Below are 12535 nucleotides of genomic sequence, written 5' to 3'. Positions count from 1 at the left end.
TTTCAATTTTTTAAAAGTACATAAAGATCTTTGATTTTGCCCCCTCGATAACGAGTACTTACTTACATTCTACAGTACAGTTTGATACAATTTTATCATAACTCTAGCCACCAAGATATATACCCTACCTAAACACTAGTTATTAATAAATATTCACAAGAAAAGCTATGTATAAGCTAGTTGTGAAACTCGGAAGGTGTAAGCTGAAAAATGCGTAGGCCCACCGGCCTCCGTAGCACCTAGCCATTCAGTCCGTAGCTGGCTCTCGTAGAGAGAGTCTGTGTCCTCGCTCCGTACAACTGTCGGGAATAAATCGACTTATAAAATGATCATATTATACACGTTATTGGCAGTGTTAAATGAAAGTGACTAATGAAGTTCGGGAAAAAATGAACAACAGTTTTATTAGTTCAAATTATGGATTTGTTCAGTATTGTGATTATGGGATGTGATTAATTACTAACAATTCGTAAGTACAAAGTTTGGATAAGATCATACTTCATTAATCATTTATAATATATTGGTTATATTGTTTATAACTAAAATATAAAACAGTAAAAGTTGACTTCTTACATAAACAACGGCGTTTTTTTAAAAACAAAATTTGCACATGCAAAATATGGAGCCAATACTGGCGGTGTTTCCCCTCGATTTTACGGCCGGAGACATGGGGTTATTCAAGGGGCGGATCAACAAATTGCTGAGAAGGCGACAACGCGTTCCTTTAGTGTTACAAATATTCATGAATCATGGCCGATGGTAATCATTTAACATCAAGTGACCCGTCTGCTCGTTTGCTCGCTATTGATATATTTTAAAAATCTTTTCTTAAAGTTTAAATAAACAATACTCTAAATAAATAAAAGGAAAAGCTGATTAACTGACTGTTCTATCAACGCACAGCTCAAACTACTGGATGGATCGGGCTGAATATTAGCATGCAGAATGCAGATAGCTATTATAATGTAGACACCCGCTAAGAAAGGATTTTTGAAAATTCAACCCCTAAGGGTGTAAAACGGGGATCAGGGATAGGGATTTTAAATTTGTGTAGTCCACGCGGACGAAGTCGCGGGAAGAAGCTAGTTTTTATATATTTTTGGCGACTGAAAATTCTATTTGGCAACTAAAAGCATCAGTGAAGAATTTACTTTTCCTATTTACTCTATAAAGAAAACGAAGATTTAACTATTAGGTGTTGTAGTACGATTAAACGCTGTTGTAAGTATTTATTTTCTATGTAATGTTCTAAGTTAAGAAGATACATCGAAGTTTAATTAGGCTATTATAAATCTGACATAATCGCATACTTAGTGACTAAAAGATCCCAAAAAATCAGAATTAATAATAAGTATTCATTTTCCAAAATATTGTGATTTAAGTATATTTTAATACTTTAGGAAATAGGTGATAATCTTTCATTGTCTTTACCAAGAGACACCCACAACTGGACATAGATGTCTTCCAAGGTTCACCACGCCTCACGATCTTATGCTGCTTGTATCCAGCAGCTCTCAGCGGCTCGCTTGATATCATCCATCCACATAGTAGTGGAGTCTTCCAATGCTGTACTTTATGGTGCGAGATCGCCATAGAAGCACCATGGGGCTCTAACGTTTATAAGTTCTTCGAACTATGTGCCCCGCCCTTTGCCACCTCAGCTTCGCAACACAATTATTGAGCTACGTCAAATCACTTCTTCGGTCTTCTACGCCGTAGAATTTCGTAGAAGTACCTACCTACTCCGAGCCCACCGTAGCTCATTCTCCCTGTCTCAATAGCTTTAAACTATTTTTATCGATGATTTTTATATCTATTTTTAATAGCTATTAATTTATATTTTTAATCTATTTGTACCTATCTAATTTTTGGAGTTTTCATCTATTTTGTCTAACAGCGATCATATTTCTGATCTGTTAATCAATATATCAGGCAAACACACATTGTTCGAAGACTATTTCAAGGTTTTGCGGTTCGTATTAGAACCGCTAAGCCCGCAAAAGGTGCCCGATGGCCCATTGGGCATGGCTCCAGCAAGAGTAGCTTAGACCGTAGGTAAGTTTTTTTTGTCAAGTGTGATCTGCGATCAGTCGACAGTCTATACCTTAGCAGATTTAAGGTACCAAAGTTTAGCTACTATAGAATACACTTTCATTAAACCTGTTAAACCAATAAATTTAATTTGACATTATTTTGCAGCTACAATCCAAATAACCAAAACCAGTATATTTTCAGATATTTGAAATACAAAATGTGACTGATTAAAATGTCAAGCTTCTGAAGCGGACTTATATTTGGAGCACGGACATCAAATAAATAAAGCGGGATATTTTAGTGTCCCCAAATTAGTCAAAAGCGTACAGGTAAATGGGGTAAAGTGAGTCAATAGCGCAACGTTACTACACAGCGGCATAGTAACAATGCTATATTTAATATAATACTATGCGTTGCATAGTAAGAAAACTATTGGAACAATACTTATAAGTAGGTACCTGTACCTTGCCAATGGTCACATATTATGAATGTTACTGATTTTATTTTAAAGAAAAGCTAGAAAGTAGATAATATGCATATCTATTTTAATTCGTTTTTTTATCTACATAGAATATTTCAGGAACCTACTTTTACATAGGTCCATATTCTATATCCTATTTCTAAATACATTATTGATACGCAGTCCTGTTCCAGCAAAACCAAGACGAATCTGCTAGTAGATACAGAATCTAGATTTTTTTTTTTAATCAAGTAAACTTTTACAAGTGCTTTTGAACCGTCGTCGATTAAATCTACCACTGGTTTGTTGGTTGGCAAGGAACTCAGCGGTTGCTCTTTTTCAAACTTTAATTTACAATATTATTTATACCATAGGACCTACCTATATCTACATAAGTAGGAATAAAATAACCCACTAAAATTATAATATACCCACAAATATTCCCGACTCCAAAGCATAAGTCTAAAATATCCACAGTTTTTGGGGCACAGAAATCAAGTTAATAAAGCACTATTTTAGGTACGAAGTCTAAAAGAGCTGGAAATAGGTCGCGACTTTATTATACGAATTTAATATCACGGCGTAGGCATGAAATGCGTCTTTTTTCAAATGATGAAAAATGTCTCAAACGCAAGATCTTGATATTACTTTAGCACTAGTTTTTTTCCATAACTTCTTTCGCGTGATACCAACTTTTTTTGACTATGACATAATATTTGTTCGCGGTAAAATGTGAATTATGTTCGTCTTAGGCCCTTTTCTGATTAGTCAGTGCAATAGCGGTGCGACATCAGCATTCAACATGCTCAGTATACGCGGTACCGCAAGCTTACCGAGCACCTAATGGAAATATAGGCAGCGCGCAGGAATATTTGGTTCACCGCGTCTCTGCATGCATGTCCAGACTCCAGTAGTGTGAAAGTGGAGGACGATTAATATTAGGAATGCTTTTTCATTTATATTTCACAACAATAAATATTAGGATCCGAAATGAGGAGATCCGCAGGAGAACCAAGGTCACTGACATAGCCCAAACTATTAGCAAGCTGAAGTGGCAGTGGGCAGGTCATGCCTGTCGTAGAGGCGATGGCCGTTGAAGCCGGAAAGTCCTTGAGTGGAGACCGCGTTTAAGAAAACGTAGTGTGGGTTGCCCTCTAGCACCATGGACCGACGATATAAAGAGGCTAACGGGAAGTGGCTGGATGAGGAAGGCTGAGGACCGGGTGTGGTGGCGCTCTTTAGGGAAGGCCTATGTCCAACAGCGGACGTCCACAGGCTGATGATGATGATGAATAATAAATATTTGGAACTTTTTATTAATGCGACTAGCTTATCCCCGCGACTTCGTCCGCGTGGACTACAAAACTTCAAACCTGTCAAAAACCACATCTCCATGGCTGCCATCATCATGAGGCATCCAGACTTATACAATGGATTGATTGTTATTTATATCTGGCGGGAATGGACTATGAGTCATATTTAATTGTTAACTATTTGAATCAACATATTTTGTGTCATGTTTAACATCTAGCTGATTTAATTGTTACGTTAATGATTTGTGACGTCACAGGAAGTATCATTTAGTTCAATCACTTTGCAATTTGTAAAATACTGGAAGTTAAATAATACCAACCTTTAAAATATGTCAGTTTTGCTGTCCTGTCAAATTAGTATAAAAAGCGTAGGTTTAATAAAAATGGCGGTCAATTGTGAGAATTAAGTCGAAGGCGCAAGCTATGCTTAAAAATACAGTGAAGTGAAATTGGAAACTGACTATTATTGAAGACCATCCCTATACTTCTGCAACATTTCAGAAGTGGGATACTAAGAAGAGAAGAGAGCAGAACATTGAAGAATGTCAAAGATTTTTTTTTTCTCTTCTGAAAACACCACGCCTCTGCTTAGAAAATTACGCCGCGGGCCTATATCGACGCAAACTCATCTTCAAGATGCGACCAGAGGACTTTTCTGTGTATTATAACATCAGAGGACTTGAAGTTGAAATAATATCTACGTGCAAAATTGCGGTCTACAATACCAATACCAGACGCCCTACTTACTTTATTGAGAGTACCTACTTATCGTCATCGGAAAATTGTGGAAGAATCTACTACTTCAGCGCGGGCTTCAAGATGTAGAAAAGGGGATTAAAGTTCAACTACGTCTTTGCCACGCGTGAACAAGAAGCGCTGCTGTAATCTACTGACGATGACGGATCAATCACGAGCCACGGGGTTGCTGATGTCAACAAATCCGGCATCGGGTGATCGGGGCGCAACGAGCCACGCCGCGCCGTGCGGGACGCAAGGGCAGCGACTCCTGTGTCGCCATAGCAACAAGTCGAGCATACCTACACTCGGTGAGTCGTATTACATCTAACCAACAAATTTTCTAAGCATAATATGCAAATTACTCTCATAATATTACATTAGTGCAGATAGAATCTTTGCATACCTACATTGATCCCGGAAGTTAATTTTTGTAAAATGAGTTAAAAATACCATAAGTATCTAAAGATTTCATCATGAGGAGAGGCTTTAGGTGCACTCACATAATATAATCACTTTATGTAATAATTTGTGTAAAATAATGTGCATGTGTGTGTAATTACAAAAAAATAGGTGTATACTTTTTGTGATCTCTCCGATGTAGGTCTGATTATCATTATCACTAGGCAGCCGATAAAATTAAATAACCTTTGTACACGTTACTAAGTACTCCAGTCACCGCAAATCCTGAGGAATAAATCGAATCACAAAATCTGACCACCGCATAGGTCCATGAGTCCCATGACTACCGCCTCATAGGGTGGCTCTGTGTGCTGATTAATACAATATTTAATGTTCTTATTCGTAACTAAAATAACTTATGCTATTCCATCTCTGGAGAGTTTATCTGCATTGAAGTATGTATGCTACTTTATAAACGTAGGTGATGTAGTAAGTAGATTCTGTTCCGGTTTCAAAACTAAAGGCTCATACATATAAATATTAATCTTGGTTTCCAAGTTGTTGGTCTGATTTGTTCGGATCGGCCGCAATCAGTTCACCACGAGACTTTAAATACGAGGACATGACGATGACATGAATTATTTAATCCTTACCCAACTTTAGTGACTGTGTGACCTAATCATGCTTACCTACTGGTAAATTATAACTACCTGACTATTCATAAGCACTTTTAAAAAGTTTACATGAATAAAAAAAACATTCTATTCTATTCTATTCTAATGACTTTCCAATATAATGTCTGTGTGACTTATCCAAGTTAAAAACTGTGTGAGAAACCCAATAAAACTAAGAAAACTACAATACGTCTAGCCAACTAATCTTAATGTAACAAAATTTATAAAATTAATTAAACACCTTGAAGACCAGAAAATAGAGCCAGATTAATGTTGGAAATTTAATTTTTGCTAGGAACTGTGTGTAGGTACTGAATTCTTTTTAGATAAGTAGTCATAGATACACTATTTCAAAGTCAAAACATTTATTCAAATTGGGTAACATTGTACACTTTTTGATCGTTAATTGTTGAATTTGTAAAACAATAATGTAATGGTGATCATTAATTACTTAAACTTGAAACTAAAGCTATGAGGGTTCTAAACGCGCCCAGACCTGAGAATAGCCGACAAAAACTCAGCAACTATTTTTTTAAATTTATATTTTGTTTATTTGACTAACCAACAACAATGACGACTCGAATTTATTGTTCCTACGTTAAAAATCAATCTTACGAAAAATTTTAAGAAAAATTCTCGACAAATTACAAACGTAAACTTAAAAAAAAAGAGCAATCTATATAGTGTGTAATAATTACCTACGGATCACTACTACCGGTTTCACTAACAGCAATACCACGATGTTACAAGTTGAGCTGCACATTTTTCTTACCTACCCACTATCTCAAATATTATGTAGGTTACCAGGTTTTGTGGCATTGAATTTAACAAAAATAATGCCCTGTACAGTGTACATTCTATAACTTTAATAAAAAATAAATAAGTTAAAACAAAATTCATACACAATAAAACTAGGTATTTATATAAAAGAGACTATCGTAACTAAAAGATAGATAGCGTACAGGTTAACCATTGGCTAGTACAGATGAAATTCAGTAGGTAATAGGATTATGCTTACAAGTTAATAAGTAATAGTAAGATAGGTTTACGAATTGCAGGAAGACAATAATGTTACAATGACAGCAGTGGGTCAGTTGCGGATAAACTGTATCAAATATTATTACAATCTCAATTATTGTGATAGGCCGATTTTTAGGTATTCTTGTTGCAACAATGCATGATAGCTGATGAGTGATGGTGAGCATCAACCAATTATAGGTGATTACGATCGTGAACTATTATTTTTCGAGCACGGTCGTCATGACTTCGAAGCATAAAATTACTAAACTGACAACGAAATATGTAGTTGAAAAAAAGACTGATGTGCAAAATAAAGCGGGCAGGGCTTAGTTCAAGACACAATTTAAATGTCATCAATAGATTAAATAAAATTCATTATAATAAAAATACACAGATGACAAAATATACATCTTCGACATCATCATCATCATCATCAATCGATAGACGTGGGGGTGTCCTGGGGTGCTGGAGTGGCGACCTTGCACCGGAGGGAGCCGCACTGGCAACGTTGAAATATACATATTATGAGCTAAATAATATCGATGTACCTACTTAAAACTAACAGTTATTAATTTTGAATCGAAAGGTAATATATCGCTAAATCAGCAGATGCTAATTATCATCAAACATGTAATGTCTGAGTGACTTCCCTAACGGGACGACTGTGTGACTTCCTTAACGATAAATCAGAGTGACTTCCCTATCTGAAAGACTGCGCGACTTTCTTAACGGAACGTCTGTGTGACATCCGTAACGAAACATCTGAGTGACATTCCTAACGGATAATCTGTATGACTTCCATAACGAAACATCTGAGTGACATCCCTATCTAAATGTCTGAGTGACTTCCCTAATGGAACATCTGTGTGAATTCCATAAAAAACATCTGAGTGACTTCTCAATATCTGTGTGACTTCCGTAACGAAACTTCTGAGTGACTTCCCTATCGAAATGTCTGAGTGACTTTCGAAAGTGACTTCCCCTAAAAATGTCATCGTCAAGAGTGAAATTAGATAAAAAACAATAGTAGGTAGAACTTATAGTTAAACGAAGCTCAACTCTACTTTAATTTAATTATACTACAGTCATTACATTAAGTATTACAGTAAATCTAGTAAGTATGATTAAAATACAGAAATCACGATTAAATTGAAATATTGGTCCATAAGTCCAAAATCCTAATTAATTAGTAATAAACTTTTATTATGAATAACTCATTAATTAAATAATAGTGTTATATAAAATTAGAAACTCCTTAAGTTTGATTTTATTATTTAATATGCAACTGAGACATGCCAGTAACATTACTCCTGTAATTTTATAAATTCAAAAAATCCCGATAAGTGACGAATGACATTCTTGCATTGTCAGAATTACTCCCCTACATGCTTTAGTCTGTATCAGTCCTGTTTCTTGTATCAATAATATTATGATTCTTGTTTGTAAGATGATTCTTATACTTTCTATCCTGACTGTTTTATTCTGTACCCGTGTTCTGTTCCTTATTCCTCATGGAAACTCATCATTGGACTAAAAATACATTTGAAGTATGATGTCTGTCACATCCCTAGAGCATATCTGTGAGATCTTCCTAAAGAAGGGACTGTAGTAAATCGTAAAGAAGACTGTTTGACCGACGCAAATGGTCTTGGTGACCTGCGCATCGAGTCTGTGTGACCTACCCAACGGGGCTGTGTGACCTGCGCAAATAGTCTGTGTGATATGTGCAACGTGTGACATACATATGTGTCGCCTACCCAAATGGTGTGTGTGCCTCTGTGTGTACGTGTGTGTGTGTGTGTGAATCACTCCAACATAGTCTCCGTGTGATCTCTATTCTCTCCAACACAATGACTTGGATATGGAATCTATTTGACCTTCCCATGATAAATTGTTCAAGATGAATTAAAAGTACCTACAGTAAACTCTGCTAAAACAAGACCATAAGAATATAAAATTCAATAATCGTCCCCTGCAGATTTAAAAGGGATAGAAATGAAATCTCGTCTAAGTATGCATACTGTTTTTCTTAAGTTTATAGGTGTCATGCCCATGTAAAGTTCTTCCTAATGCAGAACTCTAAGAACGTCGAACGTCAGTTACTTACCGAGTTATTAACTTGATAATAATATAATAACGACCTTGAAAAATAACTCGTGATATGCTACAATGTCAAACCTAGCTTTTCTTGTGCAGTAGATATCTAAACCAATTTTAACTTCTTAAGTGGGCTCAGTTCAGTGCTTTCTTCATACAAACGTAGGAGGGTAATTACTACATTATTTGATATGATATGCTCAAAACTAAGTATTACATCGGTTTGTCTTGCCATTATCTAGGTTTATTGATATATTAAACATTAAAAAAATATTGATTTGAAAGTTACGAGCCTCAAAAGATTCCTATTTTAATACTAAATTTATGACAACTTTGGGCGTAAATAAATAATTGGGGTATGAAAATTCTAAAGCAAATTAACACTAGACATAGTTTATTTATTCATTAGTTGAAATATTCTATTTTGCGAACATACATTTAGTATTTTTGTTTTCTCAAAATACTTTTCCTATACCCTTGATTTCAGTAAAAATCATCGTGCTTCTCACCTTTCTCATACAATGTCAAGTGAAAAGCATACAGGTTAGGTCGAGCGTACTGCGCCACCTTAATAAAATGGTCTCATGAGTCATGACGTCAGCTGTTATAAACTTATCTAGATAGACAAGTACCTACCTACAATTTTGGATTGCAGATACAACGAAATCGTTTACATTTCATCAATTTCAAACACCCACCTACTGGTAATCAAATGTTACCATTATGTATTACCTAAATAATATAGCAAAACATTTAAAGTAATGATTAAAAGAGGAACATTAATAACAATTTTGATTAGAAGTAGTTGATAACTTAATAAATCAACTGAATATTTTATATGGTATATGCTATTAATATGTAGGTACATATTTGTAATAAAATTAAGTATCAATCAAGTGAATACTGTTCGGTATTTCTCTTTTGTCAGGTGACTGATGGTGCGAAAGCGGGGATGTTATCTGAGTGCCGTGAGACACGGCCTTTCCAGGATGGCCGAATGTCAAAAACCACATCTCCATGGCTGCCATCATCATGAGGCATCCAGACTTATACAATGGATTGATTGTTATTTATATCTGGCGGGAATGGACTATGAGTCATATTTAATTGTTAACTATTTGAATCAACATATTTTGTGTCATGTTTAACATCTAGCTGATTTAATTGTTACGTTAATGATTTGTGACGTCACAGGAAGTATCATTTAGTTCAATCACTTTGCAATTTGTAAAATACTGGAAGTTAAATAATACCAACCTTTAAAATATGTCAGTTTTGCTGTCCTGTCAAATTAGTATAAAAAGCGTAGGTTTAATAAAAATGGCGGTCAATTGTGAGAATTAAGTCGAAGGCGCAAGCTATGCTTAAAAATACAGTGAAGTGAAATTGGAAACTGACTATTATTGAAGACCATCCCTATACTTCTGCAACAAACCACATTTTACCCCCTTTTTTGATTGAATTCTCAAAAATACTTTCGTAGCGGATGTGATGTCTACATCATAATAGTTATCTGCATGCATAATTTTTCAGCCCAATCTGTCCAGTAGTTTGAACTGAGCGTTGATAAATCAGTCAGTCAGCTTTACGTTTTATATACATAGATAAGCATTATCGCACAATTTAGGCAACCTATTATGTAATAATCGCTAGTGGTGGTATATTTTCCGAAGACCGATTACTTAGTTGCTTTTCATAACAAAAATGAGGTTAGTTGCCGTACAAATTACTGACACGAGAAGGTTAAGGTTAAAAGGTCAACTTGCCAGTACCCGCCGATAACTTTTCATAATAAACACTTTATACTTACTTAGGATATTTTACACATAAGATATTTTTCGATTTCGATGATCGATTGAACGCCATGCCTTTAGAACTTTTGGGGCGTAAAAATCAAATTATTAAAGCGGATATACGTGTATTTAAAGTACAAAGACTGAAATGCCAAAGGTTGAAAGGGTTCTTTCCAATTAAAAAGAATTTAAAGAGAAATTGAACGTATAAAAGATGCTATTTTTAGTGCCCATTGTCAAATATTCCTATCGACAAGTATCTACTTGCAAAATTCCAGAAATGAAATGTTATTTAAGTATTTCTACCATTGGCTTTTACGCTAGACTTGTTATTAATGAAAAAAATGTTACCGTAAAATGGACAACTTCTAAGCGTAGGACTGGGAAAACGTGCCACTAAATTTGTAGGACTATGTGGCCATTTTATTGTACAAATATTAACTAAGCCACACACAAAAAATCAGCTGGTTATTCATAATTTTTATGACCTCGTTATTTGGACATATTCAGAGTGGAGGACCCTCCAGTCATACCATTTTATTTTGGAGGACAATTGTTCTTCCGAGTTTATTATCCAATTATCTCAATGTTCTAAAAAATACTTACTGTTATTCAGACAATTTCAACTACCCACCAAATCGACAAGTTAAGCACCTGCGCAGTACAATAGGTACCTACATGTATAGAGAATTTTCACAGAACAAAAGTTGGGCGTCTCGTGAAATGGAACCTACAGACGAAGAATCAGCTTGCTATTAATCAGAAAAAAATCCCTTGGCGGCTGCTGGACTATAAGGGGGTAAAACAGGGGTTTGAAATTTGTGTAGTCCACGTGGACGAAGTTGCGGAAACAAGCTAATATAGGTATATTTGCAAATTGAAGCTCCACTCTCCGTAGACATTTATTAAAACTCAAATAAAAAGATACACAACAGAACGAACGTGGGATTTCGTCTCTACGCATTATTTGCAATCACGACATAATTTCGTGCAAACAATAAATCCTTTGTGTTTTAATTGCGACATATACTTGTATTTAACTTCCATTATAATTTGCGGTGTGCTGTGCAAGGCTGATTTTTGAAAATGACATTAACTCTTTAAAATTTTAGATTGTTGGCTATTTGTCTGCAATCACTATTATGTTTCATCACTTTTTAGGGTTCCGTACCTCAAAAATAAAAACGGAACCCATATAGGGTCACTTTGTTGTCTGTCTGTATGTCTGTACGTTGGTCTGTCAAGAAACCTACAGGGTACTTCCCGTTGACCTAGAATCATGAAATTTGGCAGAAAGGTAGGTCTTATAGCAGGCATTAGGGTAAAATCTGAAAACCGTGAATTTGTGGTTAAAAAAATTAAAATGTGTTCATGAACAAATATTGCTAGTAAGATTGCTATTCCAAGTGGGGTATCATATACGTACTTGTAAAATAGATTTTTATTTATTTATAGGCATAAAAGTTTTTGATTTATCGTGCAAAATGTCGAAAAAATACGATTGTAGTACGGAACCTCAGTGCGCGAATCTGACTCGCACTTGGCCGGTTTTTGTGCATAAAAGTGATGAAACAAAAGTAACCATACGGAATAGTATCAAATTTTATAAACCTTAAAATACTATTATCATCATCATCATCATCCACCCATCGCCTCGCTGCGCGCCGGGCTGCTACTGAGTACAGGTCTCATCTCAGAATGAGAAGGATTTACGCCATAGTCCACCACGCTGGTCAAGTGCGAATTCATAGAATTTACACACTTTTGAAAACTGTATGGAGAACTCTTACACATGCAGGCTTTCTCACTATGTTTTCCTTTTTCGTTAAAGCTAGTGGTTAAGCTTAATACAGGTACATATAACTTCGAAAAGTTAGAGGTGCGTGCCTGAAATCGAATCTCAGACCCCCCGACTAGAAGGCTGACGTCTTTACCAATAGGCTGTCACCGTTTATTTAAAATACTTTGCGTACCATTAAAGTAGGTAGGTATTTCATTAATATTTGG

The 12535-nt window shown here is 35.5% G+C and overlaps 1 protein-coding gene across 1 annotated transcript in view; it reads left to right on the top strand.

The window, feature by feature from the left end:
• Positions 1–262: 262 nt before the first annotated feature.
• LOC117987629 (chaoptin-like) overlaps positions 263–12535 on the top strand; it is a 29304-nt gene continuing 17031 nt past the window's right edge. Inside the window, exon 1 of the mRNA XM_034974658.2 lies at positions 263–469. The gene's annotated coding sequence lies outside the window, so the exon portion shown is untranslated. The remainder of the gene's footprint in view (positions 470–12535) is intronic.

Source organism: Maniola hyperantus, chromosome 13 (genome assembly GCF_902806685.2).
Source record: "Maniola hyperantus chromosome 13, iAphHyp1.2, whole genome shotgun sequence".
Taxonomy (NCBI): Eukaryota; Metazoa; Arthropoda; class Insecta; order Lepidoptera; family Nymphalidae; genus Maniola; species Maniola hyperantus.
Note: the sequence above shows the minus strand (reverse complement) of the source record. Positions and strands in the feature narration are given on the sequence as shown.